This window comes from Penaeus chinensis, chromosome 21, assembly GCF_019202785.1.
Source record: "Penaeus chinensis breed Huanghai No. 1 chromosome 21, ASM1920278v2, whole genome shotgun sequence".
NCBI lineage: Eukaryota > Metazoa > Arthropoda > Malacostraca > Decapoda > Penaeidae > Penaeus > Penaeus chinensis.
The window spans coordinates 1,640,960-1,668,459 of NC_061839.1; the positions used below are offsets into that span (position 1 = coordinate 1,640,960).

General features: G+C 44.5%; 1 protein-coding gene across 1 annotated transcript in view; it reads left to right on the plus strand.

The window, feature by feature from the left end:
- LOC125036667 (single-minded homolog 2-like) overlaps nt 1-27,500 on the plus strand; it is a 95,306-nt gene that overhangs the window by 32,152 nt on the left and 35,654 nt on the right. The gene's annotated exons all lie outside the window — the stretch shown is intronic.

Here is a 27,500-nt window from a genome sequence, read left to right on the forward strand (position 1 = left end):
TTATGCGTGTGCGTGTGAGAGTGTGCACGCGCGTGTGTGTATTTTCTTCACAGTGTAACGCTAGCCTGCAGTCGCGCCTAACCTCGCGTACCCAGTCCTACTCATTCATAATTACAAACGAGAAGCCATTGCGGTCTGTCACGTGACCCCTTTCCGCCAATCAGCGCCCAGGACGCCTGCAGTCTGGCCGACCGTTCTCCTCCCGGAGCTCCAAAACAATTAGGCCAAAATTTGTTTACACCGGAGGCCCTCAAATAACCGTGAAACAGCGCTGGGAAGAGAGGAGAAAAAAATCTTCAGAACATCCTGGCGAGGCGGTCGTGTCGATGAATGGCTCGTTTGTTCGCGGGCGAGGCTTCCAGCGCCGATTGAAAGGAGGGTCGGACTGCGGAGGTATGCGGCCGGGGATGGAATCGAGGCTTTTTCACGAGGTGACTAAATGATTGCGCGTTTTTCTTTTGTTTTCTTTTTGGATTTTTTTACGTGAATTTGGCGTGTTAATGGGGAAAAAATCGATTGAGATTGATGACATTGACTATATTTTTGTTGCGTATGGATAGAAATACATAATAAATGCATTTGCTTAGTGAACCAAATGAATATTCATCCATGCATTAAAAACGATCGCATCCCTCTTGACTCGTCACTTGCCTAGAATTCATAGTCATGTCGTTTATAGAGGGACATGTTTGGTTTCGCCGTCTATTGTTTTCGCTTGATGGGATAACCTGAGAAGGAGAGACTCACTCGACGCTTCCAAGAGACAGGCGAGGGACTTCCAGGACTTGTGAGTGCAAATACAACGACTTTTTGTGTTTGTTTTTTGTTTTGTTTTTGTCTAAAGGGCTCGTCTTCGGGGCTACTTAACCCGTGAAAATGCGGAGCAGATGCCATCAGCTCCTGCGACAAGGAGGAAAGAATTTATAAATTACTTCTTTGGGCTGACATTATCTTCGAAGAACTCGGGAGAATGGAGTCAGCGATGACTGTTTGTGTTTGTCGTGGATTTTTTTTCATTCTTCACTTATGATAGATAGCAGTTAATGGCATTTTTGACATTGGTGGACGGGCATATCTGACACAAACACAAAGAAAAATCCGTTTTCGAAATGATATTTTTTTTTTTTTTCTTTTTTTCTTTTTGTCTCCGAGTCATTACTACTTCAGCCACCATTGCCATCGATAAGAGAGAGCTTTAGTCACCAGCCTTCGTTCCTCACGTGAGTCAGAGGCAGTCAGAGGTCGGTGAATCAGATTGGAAAGGGATGCGAGTCAAGGAGAGAAATTCTCTCCTGAGTCACTCTCAGTCGTGATTCTCGGGATGATGCGTGAGTCATATACTTATCTGGACGTGTGTTTTGACTGACTCATGTCTAAAGTAAACAAGAAAATAGATAAGTTCTCTGTTAAAAGGCCACTGAGTATCAGAAATCATTAAGTGACAATGCTCAGCCAACCGTCTTGTCTCACTTTATTCCTGTCAAGCCTTATCTTCTCCCTCGTCCTCAGCATCTAATTCCTTTTCCTCTTAAAACCTAGCATTCTCTCCTCGCTCTTCTTTCCTCATCTTTTCCTCTCCGACTTGCTTTCCTCGCCTTTCCTTCAGCTCCACATTCCCTTCTTTTCCCTACCCCCTCCCGCCCTTCCACCATCTCCTTCCTCCATTTCTCATCCCATCACTTCTTCCCCTTTTCTATCCTCCTTCCCCTCCTTTCCCTCTCCTATCTCCTCTCCCCTTCTTCCCCCCTTTCCACCCCCTTCCCATCCACCCCTACTTTCCCCCTCCTTTCCTCCAAACCCATCACCCCCCCTCCCATCCTTTCCTCCCACCCCATCCCTCATTCCCCCTCCACCTTTCCCCTCCTTCGCCCCCCCCCCCCCGCCCCCCGCCTGGCGTCGCCCCCCGTGATTTACTCGCCTCGACCCGGATGCGTCTCGGGTGTCCCGGATATTCGGAATCCCGGCCCGATCTTGCCCTTCTGGACGCGGATAATCCACGGGTGTTCTGGAGCTCATGCCCGAGACGCAGGCGCTTCTCCTCCTTCTAGCCTTCCTTCTTTTTTCTTCTTCCCTTTATTATCGCTTTATTCTTTTTCTCCATCTTCTGTCCATCCTTATATTGTTATCTTTTATTTTTTCCAGGCTTTCTTTTTTCTCATTTGCTTTCAACTACTTATGGCTTTTCTACAGTCCCGCTCGTCCATCTTTTCCTCCTACCTCTTCCTCCTCCTCCTCTTCATTTCTTCCCCCGTTCATCTTCCTCCTCCTCCTCCTGCTACCTTTCAATTTCCCAATTTCCTCCTCCTCCTTCCCCTCTTATTCTTCCTCCTCTTCCTTTCCTCTCCTTCATCCTCTTCCTCCTCCCTCTCCTTCCTTACCCCCTTCTCCTCGTGTTTTTTGCGGGAGGAGCATCCCCCCCCCCCCCCCCCCGAGAGGTCCGCGCCGAGAAGGTTCTAAAAACGGTCTCAGGGAACCGAAATCAACCGAGAAAAAGATGGAAAAATGGAGCGCTTCAGGATTTTATAAAAGTGACTGAGCAACATCATCGTGTTCTCCTTTTTTCCCTCTCTCTCTCTATCTCTCCTTCATATGACCATTTTCTTTTCTTTCCTCTTTCTTTTTTCTTTTTTTTTTTCTTTTTTTGTGTACCTCTCATAACTATTTTCTTTACTACTTTCCTCTTTCTTCTTTTTTTGTCTCTCTCCTTCGTAACCATTCTCTTTCTTTCTTCCCCTTTTTTAACTCCCCCAAGCCTTCCCGCCTCTAGTTTCGCCGTCATAGGACCGGAGAGCTGAGGACGCGGACCGGAAGCCACGCCCTCGGCCACAGATAACGAACATGCAGGAGGATTTTTTCACGGAGGAGGATTCGCAGGAGGACTCTGTGGGCGGAGGACTTTTCCTTTTGCGCGGTTTCCTCTCTCTCTCTCTCTCTCTCTCTCTCTCTCTCTCTCTCTCTCTCTCTCTCTCTCTCTCTCTCTCTCTCTCTCTCTTTCTCTCTCTCTCTCTCTCTCTCTCTCTCTCTCTTTCTCTCTCTCTCTCTCTCTCTCTCTCTCTCTCTCTCTCTCTCTCTCTCTCTCTCTCTCTCTCTCTCTCTTTCTCTCTCTCTCTCTCTCTCTCTCTCTCTCTCTCTCTCTCTTTCTCTCTCTCTCTCTCTCTCTCTCTCTCTCTCTCTCTCTCTCTCTCTCTCTCTCTTTCTCTCTCTCTCTCTCTCTCTCTCTCTCTCTCTCTCTCTCTCTCTCTCTCTCCCCTCCACCGTTCCATCACACTGGACTCGTTCTTCAAGACAAGTTCTTTTGCCTTCGTCTTCGAGACATTATGTTGTCACGACTGATTAAGCATTTGCCCAAAAATAAAATAAGATTTATTTTGAGATTTTTATTTTTTTAAATTCTTCCCGAAAATGGCCGACGCGCGAAGGACCAAAGGGCGTGTCGTCGCCTCCTTCTCCTTCAGCAGAATTTACTCCCGATCTCGCCCCCGCCCACGCCCGAGACACGCCAATTTACACGCACGCCCACGATCTTCCCCTCCCCCGCCTTCACACACACTCGCCCGCCCGCCCACGACCCCCCCCCCCCCCGCGCCGTAAATAAGTCTGGCCGTCGCGTAAATTGGTATTCATGAGCAGGTTAGAGGATGACTTAATAAGCGGCGGAACGAGACGAGGCGATCGAGGGCCGAGGGCGCCGCGGAGATCGGCTGCGGGGACTCGAGGGCTGCGGCGCTGAGCCCTCTCTCGGGGGAATTCTCGGGCAGTTTCCGTGTTTTTTGCGGTTCGCTTCTCCTGTCTTTATGTCTCACTTTTTTGTTTCTCTTCCTCTTCGCTCTCTCTTTCTATCTGGCTATCTGTCATTCTTTCTGATTGTTTCTAACTATCTGTCTATCTTTTTATCAATCTGTCTAGCTATCTCTGCCTATCTGTCTATTTATATACTTATCTATTTATCTCTTTATCTATCTATCTACCTATCTATTCAACTATTTCTCTATCAACCTTGCACCTCCACTTCCGGCTTCTTTTCCTCTCAACCACCTCTCTCCACCCAATTCTCTCTCCATTTTCTCCACCTCCCCTCCTTCTTTCAAATCTTTCCCCCAGCATCCTCTCTCCCACCCTCCACCCAGCACACCTCTCCACCCTAACCACTTCCCTCTCCTGTACCTTCCTTCACCTCCCTCCCCCTCCTTCCTTCCCACCCACCCTCTCTCTTCCACCCTTACATCTCCCCTTTCACCCAAGCCACTCGCTTTATCTCCCCACCTTCTCCTCCCCACTCCCTCTACCCCTTCTCCCTCCACCCTCCTGCGCCTTCTCCCACCACCCCTTCTCCCTCCACTCCCTCCACCCCCGCCCCCGCCTCCCACAAAGGCCCTCCACTAACTCATTCTCACTCCCTCCTTGCACTCACAAGGACCAATATATTATAACGGTGCCTTCGTCTGTTGCTCGTGTCACGAACGGCCACTTTCTCCCGCTGGTCTCCTCTCCCTCCTCCTTCTCTTCCTCCTCCTCCTCCTCCTCTTCCTCCTTCTTCTCCTCCTTCTCTTCCTTCTCATCCTCTTACTCCTCCTCTTCCTCTTCCTCCTTCTTCTCCTCCTCCTCCTTCTTCTCCTCCTCCTCCTCCTCCTCCTTCTCTTCCTTCTCCTCTTTCTCTTCCTCTTCCTATTTTTGTTGTTATTATTTTTTCTTTGTTTTTTTTCTAGTCTTCTCCTTCGCATCATCTTCCTCTTTACCCTTTAGTTATATACTCCACCTCCTCCCCCTCTTCTGCTTCTCCTGCCTCCTCCTCCTCTGCTTCTTTTTTACACCATCTCCTTTTCCTATTTCTTCTTTTTTCTTCTTTTTTATGTTCCATCTCCTAACGTGTTGTTTTCACTGTTAGTATTATAGTCTTTTGTTATAAGATTTTTTCCCTCCCTTTTCGAAGAATTTTATATCAATTATCCGATATTTCTTCTCGATTTCTCTTATCACTGTGTTCGTCTCTTGTATAGTCGATGTACCAATGGCCTTGCTTATTTTTTCTCTCTTTTTTTTTAGTTTTTTTTTTCTTTTTTTTAGTTTTTAACATTTCTATATTTGATTAATATTTTCCCAACCATTTTCGGCTGATATATTTCCTGATTTTTTTCCACTCCTTGTTCTTATATTTTCTCGTCCTTGTTTTCCTCCTCATCATTAGTTTGTCTTTTTATTAATATTGTTTTTGTTCATCTCTTCTATCTCTCTCTCTCTCTCTCTCTCTCTCTCTCTCTCTCTCTCTCTCTCTCTCTCTCTCTCTCTCTCTCTTCTCTCTTCTCTCTCCTCTTTCTCTCTCTCTCTCTCTCTCTCTCTCTCTCTCTCTCTCTCTCTCTCTCTCTCTCTCTCTCTCTCTCTCTCTCTCTCTCTCTCTCTCTCCTCTCTCCTCTCTCCCCTCTCCTCTCTCCTCTCTCTCTCTCGTTTTCTCTTTTTTTTTTGCTTAGTCTTGCGTCATTTCCATTGGTTCCGGTCTTCATGGCTTTCTCGTTAATGCGCGTCTGTCTAATATGTATATTATTATGGGGTTTTAACCTCTCCTCTCTCTCTCTCTCTCTCTCTCTCTCTCTCTCTCTCTCTCTCTCTCTCTCTCTCTCTCTCTCTCTCTCCGCCTTATCTTAAACCTTTCTATATCTATCTATCTGTCTGTCTGTCTGTCTGTCTGTCTGTCTATTTATGTAGTTAGATATTGATATATTTATTTATTCATCTTTGCATTTATTTATCGATTTATCTTTCTGTCCATCTATCTGTCTACACGTTTATCTATCAGTCTTCTATTTACTCATCTGACTACCTATCATAGTTTCTATCTTCGCTCCTTCCCTCTATCTTCTCTGCGTGCATCGTTTTCAATATCATCTTTCTTTAATTACCGGTCTTTTCTCCTCTCACTTCATCACTTGCTTGTTCTCTCTACGCTTTGCCATTTGCGGTTTCCTCCATCCCCCCCCCACACACACACACACCCCTCACACACCACTTTCCTCCCCTCCTTCCTCCTCCTCCTCTTCCTCCTCCTCCTCCTCCTCCTCCTCCTCCTCCTCCTCTCCCTCTACCTCCCCCCCCCCCCTCCCTCCCTGCCTCCCTTCGCTGACTTCGACCCCAATGGTCTACTTACTGATGAATCCAGCTTCTTCCTGCTGACTCTTCTTCATCATTATCTCCCTCTTCGTGTTATTTGCTTTTTTAATCATTTTTATCCTTTAGTTTAATTTTCGGTTAACCATTAGTTATTTGTTTATCTCTCTCTCTCTCTCTCTCTCTCTCTCTCTCTCTCTCTCTCTCTCTCTCTCTTCTCTCTCTCTCTCTCTCTCTCTCTCTCTCTCTCTCTCTCTCTCTCTCTCTCTCTCTCTCTCTCTCTCTCTCTCTCTCTCTCTCTCTCTCTCTCTCTCTCTCTCTCCTTTTCTTCCCTTGCCAGCTATTTCGTATTTCATTCCACCTTTTCTCAGCTCATCCTTTCCCAGCCTCCTTCTCATTACTATGTTAATCATCTTTTACTTTTTTCTCTCACTAATCATCATTACCAATTCTCTTTCTCTTTGCCCCCTTGTCTTCTCCTCCTTCTTATTAACATTATTCATCCCTACTTTTCTTTTTCTCATTGCTTCCACGTTGTTATATTTACCCTCCTCTTACTCCTTATTCTTGGCCTTCTCTCTTTCTCTCTCTCTCTCTCTCTCTCTCTCTCTCTCTCTCTCTCTCTCTCTCTCTCTCTCTCTCTCTCTCTCTCTCTCTCTCTCTCTCTCTCTCTCTCTCTAGCTCTCTCTCTCTCTTTCTCTCTCTCTCTCATTTTCTTTTCTATTTGTTCTGTTCTTCTCATTTCTTTCGTGTTTTTTTCTTTGTTTTTTTTCATAGCTCCTGTCATTACTTTCAGCTTATACGTATTTAAACCAACTCTTTCGTTATACATATTCATAAGAACATCACATTTCTTTTTTGGTTCTGTTATTCTGAGCTCTGACCTCAGCGCAGCCAAGACCTAGAAATTTGTTATTTATATATATATATATATATATATATATATATATATATATGAACCGCGTTCATGTTGACAATTGTATAAAAGGTATGAATGAGAATGAATATCTTCACAATACAAGAGATGTATTTGACCGGTTTCGATTATGTCTATGACGAAGACATAGTCGAAACCGGTCAAATACATCTCTTGTATTGTGAAGATATTCATTCTCATTCATACCTTTTATATATATATATATATATATATATATATATAAAGAGAGAGAGAGAGAGAGAGAGAGAGAGAGAGAGAGAGAGAGAGAGAGAGAGAGAGAGAGAGAGAGAGAATAAAGCAGAATTAAAATATAGATGATAAGAAATTAAGGGGAATTAAATATGATTTTTTTGGGGGGGTAAAGTGATAATAAGAGAAAGTGAAAGATAATATAAAGCGCTTTTCTTTTGTGTATGTAGAGAGGTAATGAAGATAAGATAAGACAAGATAAAGCAGAATGAAAATATAGATGAAGAAGAAACTGAAAGGGGAAGAATTATGGGTAACTAAGGCGTCACATATAATTGAACTTACGATAGACTCGTAGCTATATCATTCCCCTTAGTGAGAGAGAGAGAGAGAGAGAGAGAGAGAGAGAGAGAGAGAGAGAGAGAGAGAGAGAGCGTGGATAAAAGTGATACACTGAGATTTATTGCTATTATTTAGTACCACGTTCGCGAATTTATTTGAGTCTGCCTTTTATTATCGTCTTACCTTTCCTTTCTTATCATCACTCCTTATCATCCCTTCTCCGCAACATCGGGGGCATGTTTATTGCATTTAACGTTTATCACAGTTTATCTCCCTTCTCTAATTTTGTCATTTCATTTGATCTGATCACAATGATTTCTTCCTCTTTTCCCAAGATCTTATCAGCATTGCATCACCTTTTCCTTCATCTTACCTTCCTCTTTTCCCCAAAGCGAGCGCCCTTTGGCCCGCCTCCTCCTCCTGCTCGAAGTGTCTCGTTTGTATCGATCTGGAAGGCGGCGCAATTACCAGCGGAACAAGAAGCGGTAATTAAGGCATCATTTACATAAGTACATACGAATGGCCGTGGGTGTAGTTTTACCGATGTCGAAGTAATTAGGGGGCGGTTACCTAATCATGGCGGCGTTTACCGGTCGTCATCGGCGGGTTTAAGCGGCGGGCGTCTTCGCTGCGATCTCCTCTCCTCCTCTTCTTCCTTCTCCTCTTCCTCTTATTCATCTTCCTCTCTCTCTTCCTCTTCTTCCTCATCTACCTCTTTCTCTTCCTCTTTTTCTTCCTCTTTCTCTTTCTCCTCCTCCTCCTCATATTTTTCTTCCTCTCCCTCTTTCTCTTCTTTCTCCTCCTCTTCCTCCTCCTCCTCTTCCTCCTCCTCCTCCTCCTCCTCCTCTTCCTCTTCCTCCTCCTTTTCCTCCTTCGCCACCGCTCCATCTTCACTCCCAGGCGTTGAAGAGTGACGCTCTTGTCACTCTGTTTCTATCTGGCTCTCCCTTTCCTCTCTCTTTCTCCCTCCTCCCTTTCCCTTCTCACTATCTCTCTCTCCCATTCCTCGGCCCCTTTCCTATCTCCAGTGAACCGAAGATGATATTTGTTTACGGTTGCAAGTTCTATTAATTAGTGCAGACATAATCACCTGCAACTTCCTGTTTGTCAATACGTTGTTGTTCAGAGTTCAGCCAATAATGACAACGCAGCGAATGCATTAGACTTACTCTGAATACATAATGAATTCAAAAGTCTGTCGTCATTATTTCGTGTTTTCAATTTCTTTTTCTTTTTCTTTTTGTTCATTTCTCTTTTCTTCCTTTGGTGTCGTTTTTGCAGATGAGTGGCACGCCAGACACTCGTTGTATTGTAAAACGAAGATGATGATTATGATGATGTTGGTGATGATTATAATGATGGTGATGATGGTTGTTGTATTGGTGATTGAAATGATTCTTATGTTGCAGAGAAGGATGATGTAGTTAATGATAATGGTGGCAAAATAATTGATGCAAAAGATAACAGTGATAATGAAAACGATAATCAGAATAGCATTAGTATTGATAATGATAAAAATAATGTTAATAATAAAAATAATAATATTAACGATAATGATAAAAACGGCAATGATAATCATAATAACAACAATAAAAGTAATACCCAGAACGCTATAACAATAACTTGAAAATAATAATAAACCAACAATGGAGAGGCGATGAGCCCCAAATACGATAAAAGGCCACGGATGGAAGACCGTAAAACCGCGAGACGAATCGGAGCGAGGCGGACGCGGCGATGAATGTGAAGATGTTTAAGCCGGGGACGAGAAAAAAGAAGGGGAGAGAGAGAGAGAGACTGAGTGAATGTCTGCGTGCGTGAGTGAGTGAGAAAGATAGAGAACGTGTGTGCGTGTGTACGTGCGTGTGTGAGAGAGAAAGAGTGAGTGAATGAGTGTGTGAGTGAGAGAGAAAGAGAAAGAAAGACTGAGTGAGTGTCTGCGTGTGTTACTGAGAGAGAGAGAGAGAGAGACCGAGAGCAAGCGAGCGAGCGAGAGAGAAAATAAAGAAATCTAGCGTGAATAAGCTCATGGTACATTAAATCCTCTAAATCCTCGTAAATCCTTTAGCGACCGGAGCAAATCGGCCAGCTCGATGGACCGCCGGAGGAGGAGCGGAGGATAATCGTAAATTAGAGAAAAGGAATCGAGTCGCGCGTGAAGCATCGCCCGGGAATCAGGCGTCGGCGATGACGCACGGATTCCCAGAGAGACCTTCGGCCGGGAAGCTGGTGTTGGGGATAAGGGGTCTGTCTCTCGTTCTCCCTCCCTTCTTCCCTCCCTACCCTCCTCCCCTCCTCCACGCTTCTCCCTCCTTCCTTCACACCTTCCTCCTTTCCTCCTTCTCTCCTACCTTCCCTCATCCCCTTCCCTTCCACTTTCCCTCCCTCCCACCTTCCCTCTCTTCCTTGCTCCTTCCCTCCTTCCTTCCCTCTCTCTTCCCCCCTTCCTCCCTCCTTCCTTCCTTCCCTCCCTCTCCCCCACGCGTCTCCCTCATTCCTTCCCTCCCTCTTCCTCTCCCCCCCCCCCCCCCCGCGTCTCCCTCCAGCCCAAGTGCCCCCACAAAAAGCCCTCGACAGGAGCGACTCCAAACCGAATCGGACGAAATTCTCGAGTGAAGTCTGGCCTCCGCAGCGCTGTTTTTGTGCGCGGGGGCGTCTCGGGGCGCCTGCTCGCCATGTCGGAGGTTTATGTTTTCTCTATTTCGTGTGTGATCTGGAGTATTCATTTTCTCTCTATCTATCTGTCTGTCTCCTCTTGCGGATATTCATGTTGCTGGCGATCCGGACGTGGGCTGTTATCGTCATCGTTATCTTCCTTTTTTATTTCATATTGTTTTTTCATCTTCTTTTCCTTTAGTATTATTTCGTTTTGTTTTGTTTCTTTATAAATCGTTTATTCATTTTCTTAAGGAAAGTCTTCGGGTGGAAACAAGGAGTATACGAGAGAATTATAGCGGGATGGAAAAAGAAAATCATGTAAGAGGAACAAAGGAACGAAGAGATAAAAAGAACGTAATGACAAGAAAATATGGAGAGAGAGAGAGAGAGAGAGAGAGAGAGAGAGAGAGAGAGAGAGAGAGAGAGAGAGAGAGACCCAATTGTGAGCGAACTCGCGAAACGACTAAAACCGCAAGAGATAAAACAAAGAGGCTTTTCGGAACAGGTAACCGAGTCGGTAAAAAGGTTAAGAGATTGCAGGCAAGCCAACATCTCCTCCCCCGCTGTCGATGGCTCTCCTCATCTCCGTAAGTCATAAACAAGTCATTTTCAAATACTTCAGGAAGCCGCATACGATCAGCTGACTGAACCCGACGGCGCTTCCTCTGGTGTCTTGCCTCCGCCTCCCCCGACGAAACTGCCGCGGCTCATTGCCTCTACTTTTTCTCTCGTCTTCTTTTACCGAACGACCCGACTACCCGCTGAACAATAGATTGCTGGTTCTGAACCAAGAGGAACCACGAGGGGTCTGCCCAGGGAAGGGGGAGAGGGAGGAGGAAGGAGAGAGAGAGAGAGGACGCCGGGATGTAGGCATTGGCGTTCGGGTAAAATCTCGAAGAGAAGTTGGTCGGAATGAATCTTCCTCTGTGTGCTTGAGTGCGGGCGTACATCCAGACTCTTGCCTGCTTCCCTGCCTGCTTGTCTGCTAGTGTGTACTCTCCCCCTCCAGCAGCAGCGGGAGGCGGCCTGCCCCTGACCCACCGCGGCTACCCAGGTCATGACCCCGCCTGCCCTTGCCTCTCAAGGGTCTCCCACTGCTCATACACCGACGCTCTCAACTTGTGGGCCACAGGACGTTCGCACGCACACGTAACTCACTCAGAGACAGTGGAAATCTTCGCACTTTTGCGGGCACCAAAAGGGGAAATACTGATTACATGTTTCATATGGCATAACATATGCAAAGAAACTAATTATAGGCCCACGGAGAGCCTTGTTGCAAGAAGAAAGGATTCACACACAGACGAAAGCGGTTTGTGATTTTCCTTGTAACAAGGCGTTCATCAGCCGAGCAAAGTGGGTGTTTAGTGTGCTGTAGTTATCGCTAATGTTTTATTAATTCACTAAACAGGCTATGTAAATAAATAAAAAAATCTGTTTCTAGTACGAAGACCCTTCCAATAGCTCAACAGGTGAATTCATTAGAGAGAGAAGTAAACATGTTTAAAACAACATGAGCACGTCCCTATTCGAGCTATCAATAGTATACACGGAATATTGAAATAATATTGTTGACCATTTTACTACTGTTATTTCCTTCCCACTTCGAAGCAACGGGTAACGAGAGAACAGCTGTTAATAGAAGTTACCTTCCAGTAGCTAGTAATTTAAGCTTCACGTAAACGGGTTTTTAGTATTTACTGTATGCCGATATCCAAATTTAGTGATATTTATGCAAATGTATGACAGTTCATGAGCCCGGGACGGTTCACATAGACGTCCTCCGAGGCGCCCATGACATGCAACCTCGGAATCAAACCACGATGAAAGCCAACACAGAAAGACCAACTCAATAGCTTTTTTTTTCTTTTTTCTTTTCGTAGAATCTCGCATTCATCTTTAAGTCTTTGTTGGTTTTGACACGTACTTAAGGATGATTTTATTTAAGGTGTATATTTTTTCTTTTTTCTATCTCGCTTCTGTCATGGGATTACATTTTTCCCCGTGAAATGTGTAGTACGATTGATCACATATTGTGTTTCGAATAAACTGAATTGTTAAGTTATTACTATTTATTACTCTTCTCGAGATTAAGGCGTCTTTAGATTAAATATATCCATCTTTATTCATGTTTAAATGAAGTATCAGTTGTGTTGACCATTACTTGCAGTGCGTTGAAGTCTCTTTCGAGTTGGTGAATTGTGAATTTTAGATCAAATTTCGAACGTTTAATCGGTGTTTTTTCTTTCTTTTCGTTGAATTCTATATGTTCAGCCTTATTTGCTATTGCTAAGTACGATAGTTCGAATTGTGAATAACTACTAAGCTTTTATTTGAAGATTTTGTGAATTCATAATTGTTTTTCTGGATCACAAAAACGAAATCAGATGAAAGTAATGATAATTATTGTTATTACAATAATGATAATAACTAGTACTAATAATGATGATGACAATAACAACAACAACAATAATAATAAAGATGAAAATACTTGATAAAACAAACTACCCTCTACTTTGGGCAAAGTATTAAATCTATTACCCTTTACCGCAACAAACTCCTCTCTCCCTATTTGGTCGCGTTCTCTTTAAGCAACGTTCGTATGTAAAGCAGACGGCAATTGGGTTATCGAACAGTTCTGGAAAGACCCGAACGAAGCATTACGGACAAGCCACGGATCCGGGTTGGCGTATTGTCCCATTGAACAGATAGTCTGTCTGTGTGGGATGGTGCCAAGGGGGGGGGGGGGCATGGGGCTTTGAGGGGGAAGAGGGGAGTAGGGGGGGGAGGGGATACTTGAGGACAAGGATATCGGAAGAATATTACCTATTTTCCCCTTTTGTTACTCTCTTGTTCTTATTGCGTTTATTACGGTTATTTTTCATTTGCGAGTTTTTATTCATTCATTCGAGATCGACTTTCTTTTGAGGATTTATGCCCTGGGGATTATTCCAGTTTATTGTCATTATCGTGATTTTTCTCGCGTCATCTTTATTCATTCTTCGGAATGAATAAAGATATTTAAGATGTCATGTTATTATATATTTTCTCTCTTTAACGTGACCATAATATCTTAAATTAACATAGAATAATCTACTGGACGACAGACATGAATAATAAAAAAACAGAGAAACACCATAATTACTCTTAATCATCGGGAGTATTACAATATATCCCAATAATTCTTTAAAAACAATAAAGTAAATTCTTAAACTCCAATCATGCTAATACCTTAACGATTCAATACTCATAACATATAAATCAAATTCTTCAATTCGAATAATACAAATACCTAAATATTCAGTTTTCAAAACATCCAAATAAAAATTTTCAATTCGAGTCACATGAATACTTTACCGACTGAGTTCCTCTTCTCGGCCTTATGGACAGCCACTCACTCTGGGTTTTAAGGCATAGACCTAGGGAGAACATCTGTTACGTCTGGCGCACGACGGCGGTGAGCCAAGCGTCCGGGAGATCGATGGGCTCCTCGGCGTCAAATGCTTGTTAACGATGAAAGAGAAGAAATTCCTTTTTATGTGCTGCTGATAATGATATGCGCATATACGTGTTTGTTCGTGTGTGTGCGTATGTATGTATGTATGTATGTGTGTATATATATATGTGTGTGTGTGTATGTATATGAATACGTATATGTCTGTATATATACAAATATATATATATATATATATATATATATATATATATATATACATGTGTGTGTATGTATGCATGCATTTATATATATATATATATATATATATATATATATAAACATAAGCAAACACAGTTTTTACTATAGTATTTACTAATAACATTATCTTTGACACTATTTCTGTTGGCCTTCCCAAGCCATAACCATTTGCTAAAAAAGATAAGAAACAAGTATAGCAATACGTCGATCATAAAAAATCAAAATACAAAGCATGAGAAAATGTTCCGTCTTCAATTTGAATGAAAAGTAATTGAACTTTATAGTATAAGACGCCACTTGACCTGCTTAATATACTTTTGCACTCATAATCCCCTAAAACTAAGTAGTAGAGAGCGCAGGTCTAACGCCAAATGAGGAATGCTTGTCACTTACTCACAGAATCACCTTTTACGCTCGAGTCTCTTTTCTTATCATATTTTCTCATTCCTCCCCCCCCCCCCTCTTTATCACATCCTCGCACGCAAAAATTTGCTTCCATTTACACAGCTTTTAAAAAGCACAAACATATCGGGCGTGGCGTGACGAAATACATTAGTCAGGACGCGAACGAGAGCCCGAAAACCGTGCGCTGAATGGTATCGTTCGAGTCGAAAACTTGTGAAAAAGTCTCGAACGTTTCGGATAAAAAGTGTGAAGTGTTGGTAAGAGCGGACATTGTGTGTGTGCAGCCGAGCGGTGCGCGCCGACTCCTCAATGTTGACGATTGCCCCGTGCACAGTTTGTACAATTTATTTACTGGTTTACTACACTTCTGGCCGTATTCCATCCCGTGTTTGATGTATGGGAGAGGATTCAACCTTGCGGAATACGGTCCTCTTTTTTTTCCAACTCTTCTTTTCACTTGATTGATTGATACGATAGGGTTACGAACTCATCCCATTTTTTTCTTTCTTTCCTTCTTTCGTATATCACAAAACGATGTGTACCTCCTTAATCACCCATTCATTCATTTAATCAGGCGTTGTTAAGTAGATTAATATTCTTTACTGACGCCTCGGAAAGGAATAAGAGTGGGATACGATCCTAAACATTAATTCTTCTTGAGTATTAATGTTCAGGCTCGTATCCTTTCCTCACGCGTCTTCCCCTTTCCCCTTTCCTCTTGTTTCATGCCTGAGTCTGCGTTTTTCTTTATGCCTTGTCCTACTTCCTCGAGGCGCTTGATTTTCGTTTCATATCTGCAGTTTCTCAAGATGGATTACGTATCATATAAAAAAAAGAAAACATTAATAAAACATTGTGAAAATTATGAGATACTTCCTTTTTTCTCTCTCTCTTTTCTCCTCTTCTCTCAAATGATTTAGCGAATCATTCCCACATTATGCAAATGTCCCGATTTCACACGTACTAGACTGCAGAATTTTCAGTTTTTTTCATTTTTTTCTGCGAACACATTAAACATCTTAAAAGTCTTTTGCAATCAGGGTATTCAGTTTTGCTACCTGTTGGTTTCTGAGCGTGTTCTTGCGAGCGCGTGTTAGTGTGTGTGTGTGTGTGTGTGTGTGTGTGTGTGTGTGTGTGTGTGTGTGTGTGTGTGTGCGTGCGTGTGCACATGCTAGTCTATTGTAAAATACTTCTTAAATACTTTTAGAGCCGCAAACTAAATTCCACGGAAGGAGGTCGATTGGAAGATAGACAATAGAAATAGATACTTCTATTAATAGCCTTGAATACCAAAAACGGAAAAGGTGAATTAAGGAAACAAGAGACAAAGCGACAACAGAAAACCAAAAGACAACGGATAAACAAAGGATAAGGGATAATCAGTAAAAGAGAGAAAAAGAGAGGGAAGGAAAGAGGGAGACAGAGTGAAAGAAAAAGACAGGGAGAGAGAAAGAATAAGAGAATAAGAGTGAGAGAAAAAGAGAACAAAATTGGAAAGAAACAGAGCGAAAGAATCAGAGAATAAGAAGAAGAGAGAGAGAGAGAATCAGAGAATGAGAGAGAGAGAGAGAGACAAAGTAACAGACGAGATTGAGGAATTTCTTTGTTATTTAGGGCTGGCCGGAGCAGTGTTGAGTGATAGTGTAAAGTCACCCAAGGATCACACCCTTTTGAAGAGCGCTACGGACTGTGGGTTATGTGTGGGTTTTGGCTTGTCCCAATCCGTTTAGATTTAATGACTTGCCGGATCAGCGCCTTTTTTTGACTCGTTTTTCTTTTTTATGCTGTTTTCTTGTGTGATTTTATTTGATTATTTGTGTTTTCGGTCTTTTTTGTTGGGTCATTGGGGATTTTTTAAAAGTTTTCTGATCTCGTTTTTGGTGTTATAACGTCTCCAAGGTTCAGAGAAATGTAATAATTTGGTGATTTTTGTATATTATTGGGTGTTATTTTGTTTCAACAAATTTGCATATTCGATTCTGTAAAAATCCTTTTTCTTTTTCAAGCACTTTTTTCTTTTTAATAACTTAGTAAATGTTTAAATATTAATAAATATTATTTTGTTTCAATGAATTTGCATATTCGACTCAGTATTGTTTTGTCTTTTTTTCTTTTCTTTTTTCTTTCTGAATTATTACCTGCTAACTTCTGGCCTTCCCGAAGATTAAGAGGCAAAACCATTTCATTTCCCGGATACAATACGAAGACCAGTATAAGGTCATTTTTTTCTTTTCCTTTTTTTTTTTTTCTTTTCTTTTTTTCTCTCTCTTTTTCAACCGCGTCATGTGTTTAATTCACTTTGGTGATATCGGAGAATGACATAAACAAAAACTCCACTTTGAAAAGCCTCCCCCTCTCCCCCTCTCCCCCTCCTCCAACCCCTTCTTAGGAATATTTAGTGGGATTTGTGTCACTTTTAGCACTTCAATTAATTTAGATAAACCCTTTGTTGGTCGGCCAAACAAACACTTAACCCGGCGCCCTGCTGAGTCATGACGGGGCCACTCAAGAAGCATTACTAATGATCTCCCTCCCCCCCGTGGGCCACTCAGCGAGCATCACAGCCATAACATATAATGAGACCCCGGGCCACTCATTGCGCGTTACTCATAATTCACCGTAGCGATCATGGTAATGCGGGAAATGATTACTCGATTGAGTAATGAAGTCTCTTGTGTACATTAAGGCTGAGTCGCGGAATTTCAGTAGCGGAGGAGAAGTTCGTAAGGGGACTCCCGCCACGGAGACCCGGCCATCGGAACAATATTGTTTCTGCTCACTCATTACGGTTAATGGAAGTGAATAATTACTTTCGTAGGGTCCTCCCTAAATTGACGTAGATGCTAATTAAAGCACGGTCTACCATAAGCCAAGTTAATGGCCCGTTGTGGTAAGTGTTTACAAAAGCGATGTATTTATTGTCTGCTTTTGCCGAGTGGAGAGCTTTAATTGATCGAAAAAAGTAAGATAAAATTATTAAAACATGAATATTCAGACACCATTTGTGGACTTTATGCTGCTGAGGTTTGAATAAACACTCCCGCGGTTCTTTTTATTATCCGGAAAAGATTTCTTAATCCTCTCCTTGTTGATAATGGAAGGAAAATGTTTGAAGCTTATTGAGATAAGGAAAGAATGGCTTCTATCTCTGTCTCTCTCTCTCTTTCTCTCTGTGTGTGTGTGTGTGTGTGTGTGTGTGTGTGTGTGTGTGTGTGTGTGTGTGTGGCTTTCTGGCTCTCTCCCTCCCTCTCCCCTTCCCTCCCCCCCCTCCCTCCCTCTCTCTCCCCTTCCCTTCTTCTCACCCATCCACCTACCCACCCCCTCACCCTCCCTCCCTTTCTCTCAACATCTTATTTGTTTTCATAAAAGCTTAGAACAAAAAAAAAAAGTTAATCTCTCCTTCCTCATTACCGTTTTAGCGTTGCTTTAATTGCTCTCTGTCTCTGGCCGCTGGAGAAGTTCGTGTTCCAAGTGCTGGGATTATTATGGAAATGAGAAACTGTATGAGTTATTCCCCGATTAGAAAGCCGATGTGTAGCGAGTGCGCCTGCGCGTTCGCCCTGCCTGCTGGGTCCTCAGTCCGGGGATGCGTAGCTTTCTTTATTATTATCATTAGTATTGTTAAAAGGATGATGATGCTTATTATTATTATTATCATTATTATTACTGTTGTTATGATTATTGTTATTATTATTACTACTACTACTATTCTTATTTTCATTATTATTATTATCATTATTATTATTATTATGATTGTTATTCAGTTTGTTTTTTACTTTATTTACTTTATCTTTTTTTAGTTATTGTAACTCGTTTTCCTTTACTTTTAGGTAATATCGTTTTTACGTGTTATTATCTTCGCTTCTTTTTTCCGCGTTTTCTCTCCAGTCGGAACTTTTCATGTCAATTTTGGTGATTTACCTTTTTTTATCAATCTATTTATTGCATCTCACACCCCCACTATCAGTTATTACGGCATTGCCATCTAATATTCCTGCGGTTTATTCGATGAGGAAAAAAATCTTTAGGTGAATATCTTCGGCAAAAGCAAAATGAATTAATGCGTATATAAATGTCCTTATCTTCGCATTCTCTTTCTTCTTATCATTATTCTATCTCTTCATCATATTCTTTTACTTTTTAACTTTCTTATTATTCTTTTGTTTTATTGTTTTCATATCTTCGTACCTTTTTTGTGCTCTTGTCCACCTCTTTGTCTTTTTTCCTTCTCTTTTCTCTTTTTCTCTTTATTCGCCTCCTGTCCTATTCCAATCTTCTTGTTTTGCCTTTATCACCTCATCAGTAGCACCATCTTCTCCTCTTTCTCTTTATCCCTTTTTCTTCTTCTTAATCTCATTTCCCCTTCTCCTCCTCTCTTTTTTCTTTTTTTTCATCTTCTCCTCACTATCTCTTCCCCTTCTTTCTCTCCCTTCCCCCTTTCCCTCCCTGCTAAATAACAAGAACGAGACAAGCAGCCGCGCGCCGCCAGAGCCCGAGTGGTACCGTCCCTTACCACAGATACCAAGGAGTTAAAACCACACGTGAGAATGTCTCGGTGTCGCTGGGTATCATTCAGGAATACCAAGCCGGTAGCTGGGTGGACTTCGCCGCATACCCACCTCTTATTGCCCATCACCTCGGAGGCTGGTACTGGTATCGCGAAGACTGGACAATGGTACCCGGCGGAACAACATACCAACGGCTACACAAGATACCAGGCGGACTTACACAAGGTTGCTGTCGAAACCGAAGGCTTGGTACTCAGTGCCCCTTGGTGTATGTAGGGGGGGGGGGTAAGGATGTGGGTTTGTGTGTGGGTAGGAGGGGGATGGGGGTATGTATGTCTGTGTGTGGGTAGGAGGGGGGAGGGGGTATGTATGTCTGTGTGTGGGTAGGAGGGGGGAGGGGGTATGTATGTCTGTGTGTGGGTAGGAGGGGGGAGGGGGTATGTATGTCTGTGTGTGGGTAGAAGGGGGGAGGGGGTATGTATGTCTGTGTGTGGGTAGGAGGGCAAAGGGGTATGTGTGTATGTATGGGCGTGTGTGTGTGTGGGAGGCGTGGAGGAGGGCAAGGGTGTGGGGCTATGTGTGCGAATGTTTGGGTGTGGGGGTTAAAGGGAAGAGGGTGAGGATGTGGGGTTATGTGTGGGTATATTTGCAAGTGAGGGGAAGGGGGAAAAGGGAGAGGAGATGTGTGTGTTTATATTTTGGGGGAGAAGTGCGTTATTTATATGTGTATGCAGAGTTGTTATGTGTGTATCTTCATTCCTCAACATCTCTTCAATGCCTGTGCGTGATCGTGTATGAGCGTACTTGTGTGAATAAGACTGGATGAAAATATATTGAAAAGAGCAGAGGATTTAAAAGATTAGACTTGACACGGCTCCGTCAAGACACGGGTTGAAGGAAGAATTAGCATCAACAAATAGAGATTCGAACTCGCTGGCATCGGCCATCTCTGAGAAAGTCAACATGGGGATGCAAACTTCCTCTCTCTCTCTCTCACTCTCTCTCTCTCTCTCTCTCTCTCTCTCTCTCTCTCTCTCTCTCTCTCTCTCTCTCTCTCTCTTTCCCTCCCTCCCCCTCCCCCTCTCTCCCTCCCTCCACTCCCTCCCTCACACATACACATCACTCTCCTCCCCTTCATCTTCCTCTCCCTGTCCTCCTCCTTCCTCCTCCCCCTCTTCTTTTTCCCCACTTCTTTATTTGCCCTTTTTATAATCTCCACCGTCATCCTGTTCCATCCTTCCCCGGCCGTGTATCTGTGTAACAATGGAATAATGATGTGCATGTTCGTTATATGTAATTCAATTCCACATAACATAATCCGGGATTCCATTAATATTCTGCAGTCATTTTTTTTCTCAGCGTAAGGTGGCTTAAGGAAGATCGAAAGACAGATTTCGAAGAATAGATCAGGGAAGGAGAGAAGAAAAATGGGATTAATGATATTATTTGGTCTTTTTCTTTCTTTCTTTCGTTTGTTCGTTTTTTCATTCTTTCATTTTTCTTCGTGGATATTAGGTTCTCCCTCTCTCCCTCCCTCCCCCTCTCTCTCTCTCTCTCCTTCTCTCCCTCCCCCTCTCTCTCTCTCTCTCTCTCTCACGGTACCTGCTTCTCTATCTTCCGCCGTCGAGCCTCTTTCAATAACAACAGATCTCCTCTCCCCTCTCCTCCTCTTTGCGTCCACAAATGGTTGAGTGGACAGGAAGAGCATAAACGAACGCAACGCATCAGAGGCAAAATCCCGGCCATTCTTCGGCCCCGCAAAGCCAGGCGGCAGCGTTCAAGTGGAGGAACGAACAAGAGGCCCTGTCTCGAATTAGAACGAAGACGCCGTTGAGTAAAGTGGTGTTTGTGTGAACGCTAAAAGTGCCGTCGTGCCCTTTGCTCCAATGCCTTCAGTTCCTTATTAACTTGTCTCTCTCTCTCTGATGACCCTGCTGCGATTCCGGGAGCCCAGTCTGCAACAGCGTCGTCTGACTCTTCCATACGCGAGGCAGGAATGATCGACGAGGTCTTTCCGTAAAGCAAACGTTTTGGAATGATGGATTAACCTCTCTACGTTCTTCCAGGTCCATTAATCTTATTGGCTCAATCACTCCCTGCCTTTCCCCTTGTCCACTCCTCCCTCCCTCCCTCCCTCCCTTCCTTCTCCCCCCTCCCTCCCTCCTTCCACACATAGCATAACTCTTACCCTTAAAATACCCACGTTACCCCTATCCTCCACCCCTTTTTACGCCACGAATACCCCCTTCCTACTCCATCTGACCAACTACCTACCCGACCAAATACCCACCCGCCCACATACCCACCCTCTCCTCCGTCCGCCCTCGCCCACGCCCACCCGCCCGCCTCGACCACCTCGTTAGCGCGAGTAAACGCGGCGTTTGCTCAGTTGACAGGGGGTTCAATATTTGCCTTGGACCGCCGCGCAAACCACAGATTGTTAGCGCTGTTGCAGGCCGCCCCTTTGGGCATCTAGGGCGCCCCTCGGCTCTCTCTCGAGATGTAGGCTGCCGTAGGGTTGCGTGCGTGAGAGTGTGCTTGCGTGCGTGAGAGTGAGGAAGACAAAAGACAGGGGAGCCAGACCTGGGATAATCTGAAAGGTCGGCGTGTTGGTATGTGCGCTTGTGGACAGGCAGATAGATTGAAAAGAGAAACGATATATTTGCCGAGAGAGTCAGGAAGACAGAGGGAGATTGATAATTGGGGAAGTTGATGAGTGTGCATATAGAAGGATGGATAGCCGGGGAGAAAGAAAAATAGATGGATATGAAGGCAGATATACCGAGAGAGAGAGAGAGAGAGAGAGAGAGAGAGAGAGAGAGAGAGAGAGAGAGAGAGAGAGAGAGAGAGAGAGAGGAAGAGAGAGAGAGACCTAAACCCTAACTCCTAAACCAACGAAACCTTATGTATAATTGTTTGAATAGACGTGTACTTTTTGGGAGAAGTGGGGCGTCGAAATTTCTTGTTCGTTCTTTCTTTTCTTCTTTCTCCCTTCCCCAAAAAGGAAAAAATTCCCCCGTCTCGTGAAAAGCTGAAAGAACAAAAGTGGCAGGTGTAGTGTTTGGCCCCGGTGTTTGAATGCTCTCGGATACATTTGGCGCTTAATATCAACTTTGGTCGGCCCGAAGGAGAGTAAGGGGGTCCAGGGGGGGGAAAGAGGGGGGGGGGTCGAGGCATTCCGAGCGGCCTGAGCAAGACGCCTTCACGTCCTGACCTTCGCGAAGCCAAGAAAATATTTGGACGGCGAAATTTGGGGAGAAACGCCAAAGAAGAAGTTTGGGGCACTCGCTCGGTGCCCGGCGGGATTCCTGTCTGCCTCGCCTGTCTGGCGTAATAGGCCAAAAAAGGACGGCTGATGGAGAAATGGTAAATATAAAAGACAAGGCTCAGGTACTCACACAGTGTGTTCTTTGGTGCCAGGAGAGGTAGGTATGTTATTTGTCCTCTGTAGATAGCCTGTCTGTCTGGTTCTCTCTCTCTCTCTCTCTCTCTCTCTCTCTCTCTCTCTCTCTCTCTCTCTCTCTCTCTCTCTCTCTCTCTCTCTCTCTCTCTCTCTCATTCTTATTATCCCTCCGCCTTCTCTGCCTGTCTCTCTTCCACCCTGCCTTTCTTCCGCCTACATGAGCTCCCTTTCCTCCCCCCCCCCCCCTCCCCTTCGGCACACACACAGCCTGAGAGGCCAGATGCAGGAGGTAAACAAAGCCTTGTCTCCGCCAGTACCTTATTCGCCCTGTCTATTGACTTGTCAGCAGCAGTCAGCGTGGAGTGCAAGTGTGCTGACAGCGCTCCTGCCGATTGTTTGCAATTTCCCGAATTTAGATCCCCGTGTTGTTGGTAGATCCTCCGCGGCGCCCGACTCCTTCCCACCGACGTCGGGGAAGCACACTGCAAGTCCTTCGTTTTTCCTCCTGATGACCCTGACTGCTTAATCCTCTTAGTTCTGGACGCCGCCCCAGGGCCTTCTTGCAGGTCGGACGGGACGCGGAGACCCAGGAAATCGGTCGTGTTTGCGGCTGTTTGACGCGGTCGTCCATCTCCTCGAGTCAAGGAGGACCCTCGTCCCCCTCCCTCGTCCCGCCTCATTACACTCGCTAAACAAGCCGGAGCAAGGCGAGCTCTCCACGCCTGTTGTTTCCCACACACGGCAGAGGAGAGGGACCTGGGACAGAGGGAAGGAGGGAGGGAGCGAGAGAGGGGGAGAGAGAAGAGAGAGAGACAAACAGACAGACAGAGACAGAAAGTGGCAGAGACAGAGAGCGACAAAGAAAGACATAGCGATGGGATAGGGAAGAGAGAGAGATAGGAAAGGAGAATTAAAGAGAGTGAGAGTGCGCGTGAGAGGAGGAAGGGTAGGACAAGGGTTCCGTGTTGGGACTCAAACTAAAACACGTTTTACCGGTCGATGATAAATACATTAGGATTATCAGTACGGTACTTTACACGGTATCTGTGTCTGTGTGAAGTACAGACGTTATTAGATAGCAGAGCCTCGTATTACTCGAACGGTGAACATGTGGATTCAGGTCCTTGTTCATATATTAGATAAGCAGTATAGACACTAATACATTTATTATGAATAGGCGAAATAACCGAGCATGAATTTTTGTTTTAAAACCTTCGTTAGTGTTATTTTTAATTGTTTTTCTGATCTTCTTTAACACCATCAGCAATAGAAAAAACTAAAACATGTTAAAATAGAAGAATACTTTGTATAACACTCGGTTAGGACCTGCGGTAAAGAAAAGGCCCAGCGCAGAATGCACCGAGTCTCAGCCTTGGCGTTTGATATGAGAATAGGGACTATAGTAGCCTTTACTCCCTTCGTCACGTCTTACACCGGAAATAACACCAAAGACAAACAAATGAGGAAACAAAAGAGCCAGGTAACCCGACGGCGACGCACCTGTGCCTTCTCATTCCCCTTCAGGAGGGTCTGGTCCCTTAGAACTGCGGAGACTCATTCCTCGCATTCTCTTCTCGGGCGCTCTGAATAGCCCTTTCGAACCTCTTTTGATATTTGTAGAAATCGAGAACACTGTCTTTCACCCGAGAGATAATTGAGGTGTCTCCCGTCCGCCCTACACGCACCCCAGGAACCCCTTTTCTCGTGCGACTTGAATGGCGTCTGACCCGCCTCTCCTGCCATTGACTTTGCTCGTAGGATTCCCCCCAACGGCCCAGACACTCTCCTTCTCCTCTCCCCTTCTGCGAGGACCATGGGATTCCTCTTGTTCCTCGGGTCGTCCTCTTTGTCAGGGATTCCTTGGACCACCTCCACGCTACCTGGTGGCCCGAGATCGAAAGTTGTTCGACGGGTTTTACAACGAGTGAACGATTGTGGGAAAATTCTCGTTGGTATCCCCTTTGGAGATACCAAAGAAAATGGGTGAAATAACTCTTAACATTGAAAATGGGAAGCGACTTTGGCTTGCTTTCCCCTCTCTTCCTTCGTGAAACAGACCTGGATATTCACAATGGGATGAGATTAATTGTTCTTCCGTTTGTTTAAAATATAATTTCTCTCAACTACCTCCAGCGAGTAAACCGTACTTCAAAGAAATGGGTATTTACGAATTAGATATGCCTTCACCGCGTCATTTAGTATTATAATCACTAAATGGGATATAATGTTTCATTCCACACGTACATATACTGGATGTATGTACATGTTGTGGAAATATATCTACATATATATATGTGTGTGTGTGTGTGTGTGTGTGTGTGTGTGTGTGTGTGTGTGTGTGTGTGTGTGTGTGTGTGTGTGTGTGTGCGTGCGCGTGTATGTGTATTTGTATGTGTATGTACGTATATATAAGTATGTATATATATTTGTATATATATGTATGTGTGTGCGTGTGTGTGTGTGTGTGTGTGTGTGCGTGTATGTGTGTGCGTGTATGTGTGTGTGTGTGTGTGTGTGTGTGTGTGTGTGTGTGTGTGCATATATTCATATAAATGTAAACATATGTGTACACACACACACACACACACACATATATATATATATATATATATATACATATATATATATATATATATATATATATATATATATATATATATATATATGCATATATATGCACAATTCATTTTCGTTCGAGCGCACACCCGCCACGAGCGAATCCTTCCCCGGAGCCTGCCACACAGCCCCTCGTCCGCCGCCATGGCGTGGCAGACCGACATAAATCTGTCCCCGAGAACCTCGTGAGCTTCTGTCTCCTAAGGGCTTTTCTCTGCGCTCGAGTCCGCCGCCCGGCTGCTCGCAAGGGCCTCGACTCGTGGCCGATCGAGACTTCGGAAGTTTGGGCCGAAGTTTCGATGCGGTTTTGGCATATAATGTTTCTAGTTATTTGATTTTAATTTTAAGCAATTTTGTATATCTTTTGGTTACCTGTTTATTTTTCATTTTCTGTTTTCATGTGTCCATAGGGATAATGGTGGAGGTGGAGGTATTGGAGGAAATAGACAATGATGAACTAGTGATAAGAAGCAGGGAGGAGATAGCAGATAATAAATATCCGTAGTAACACGCGTTCTAACCTTTGCTAACTCCACCTTCGCGTTCTCGAAAAGGGAAATAAGAAAATGAAAGAGAAGAGAAGTGGATAAACAACCGAGATAAAGACAGAAACAAGAAATAATAATAACAGTAATTACATGCATTTTTAACTCTCGCGTTCTGAAGGTGTGGCCAGAAGGAGGTCTTTTGTTCTCCCGCGGGAGACGAGGTCAAAGATCAAGCGAGGGAAACAAGGTCGGGCTGTGAGGGAAGGGCGAAGAAGCGAGAAATAAAAGGGGGGAGAGAAAAGGATCGGATAACAAGGGGAAAAGGTCAAGTCTTTGCAGGGTTTCTGTGTAAGTTTTCACTCTTAATGTTCTTACGACATAGGTAGGTAGGGAGGGAGGAAGGGAAGGAGAGAAGGAGGAAGGAGGGAGGAAGGGAAGGAGAGAGGGAGGGAGGGAGGGAAGGAAGAAGAGAGGGAGGAAGGGAGGAAGGGAAGGAGAGAGGGAGGGAGGAAGGGAAGGAGAGAGGGGGGGAGGGAAGGAAGAAGAGAGGGAGGGAGGGAGGAAGGGAAGGAGAGAGGGAGGGAGAGAGGTTTGTAGGTAGTTAAGTAGATAGGCAGGCAGAAAGATGAAATGACTCTTATGTAAGTAGGTATATAAACAAGTTTGACGTTCCTGTGACATTGATAGATCGATAGGTAGGTAGATTTAAGTTGGTAGGTAAATAGTTTGGTAGTTGGGTACGTAAGTAGACAAATAGACAGACAAAAAATAGCTAAACAGATGGAATAACTTATAGTAGATATACAACAATAATGATGCCGGTTATAATGATAATTATAGTGATAATTTTATGCAAATGAAGCTCATCAAAGCGGGGGTGACGCGGCCTGCGCTCCCCTCCCCCCAATCGCCATGCACGCCCACCGCCCTTCCCCCTTTCCCCCTTCCCCCTTCCCCCTTTCCTCCTCTCCCTCTCCCTTCCCCCTCCCTCTCGTCGCGCTTCCCCCATACACGCCCACCAGCCTCCCCCTCTCCCTTCCCCCTCCCTCTCCCTCCCTCCCTTCCCTTTTCCCCTTCATCTGCCCTTCCCCCCTCCCTTCCCCTTCTCCCTTCCTCCCTTCTTCCTTTATCCTCCTTCAACTGCTCCCCCCCCCCCCCCGGCGCATGACACAACCCGGATCAATTTAGCGATAAAGAGCAAATTACAGGGTGGTTCCGCCTCTCCTTCGCCTCTTCTCTCCTCATTCATCACGCTGCTCTTTTCATCATTTATTTCTCCTTACACTGACAAACGCCTGTCTGACGTTTTCCATTTGATGGTGTCATGCGGGTTGTCATGCGGAAGGGTCATGCGCCTATTCATGCAGGTGATGGCGGTGGAAGGAAGCCTTGGCTGGTGAGGCATTCGGTTGGTGTTTTTCTGTTTTATTTTAGTTTTGTTTATTTTGTGTGTTTTCTTTTGGATCATTTCTTGTCTTCTGTTTCTCTCTCTCTATCTATCTATATAACTATCTATCTGCCCCCGTCTCTCTATTTCTCTCTCGCTCTCTTTCTTCCCTCTCTCTCTCATTCCCATTCTCTCCTCTATTCACTTTCTCATCTCTGTAAGAACATCACCAGAGACCTTCTATCTTCCCTTTCACCTCCTCTCGTCCATTCCTTTCACCCCTTTCCTCCTCGCTCTTCCCTCTTTACTCCTTTCGCTCTTTCTCCCAACCCCCCTCTTCTTTTTACTCCCTCCCTTCCTCTTTACCCTCTCCTCCTCCCCTTCCCCCCTTCTCTTTACCTCTCCTCTTCTCTCCACCCTTTTCCCTCTTCTGCTCTTCACTTTCTCCTCCTCCTCCCTATCCCTCTTCTTTTCATTACCCCTCCTCTTCACCCCTCTCCTCCTCCCTGTCTCCCTTCATAAGAGAAGGAGGGAAGGAGGGGAAGGGGGAGGGGAGGGGCGTGCGGAGACACAGCGCAGATTCGCGTGGAATTGCCTCTTTCTGGCGCCGGGAAACGTTTAAACGCCTGTTACTGCGTCCGCCATTTTTGCCTTGTCACTCACTCATTAGCGAGGCGCAAGGCGGGTAGTTGCGCCGTTTTTTACTTCGTTTTTCGTTTCGTTTTTATTTTGTTTTTGTTTTTTCTTGATATCTTTTTTTTTCTTTTTTCTTTT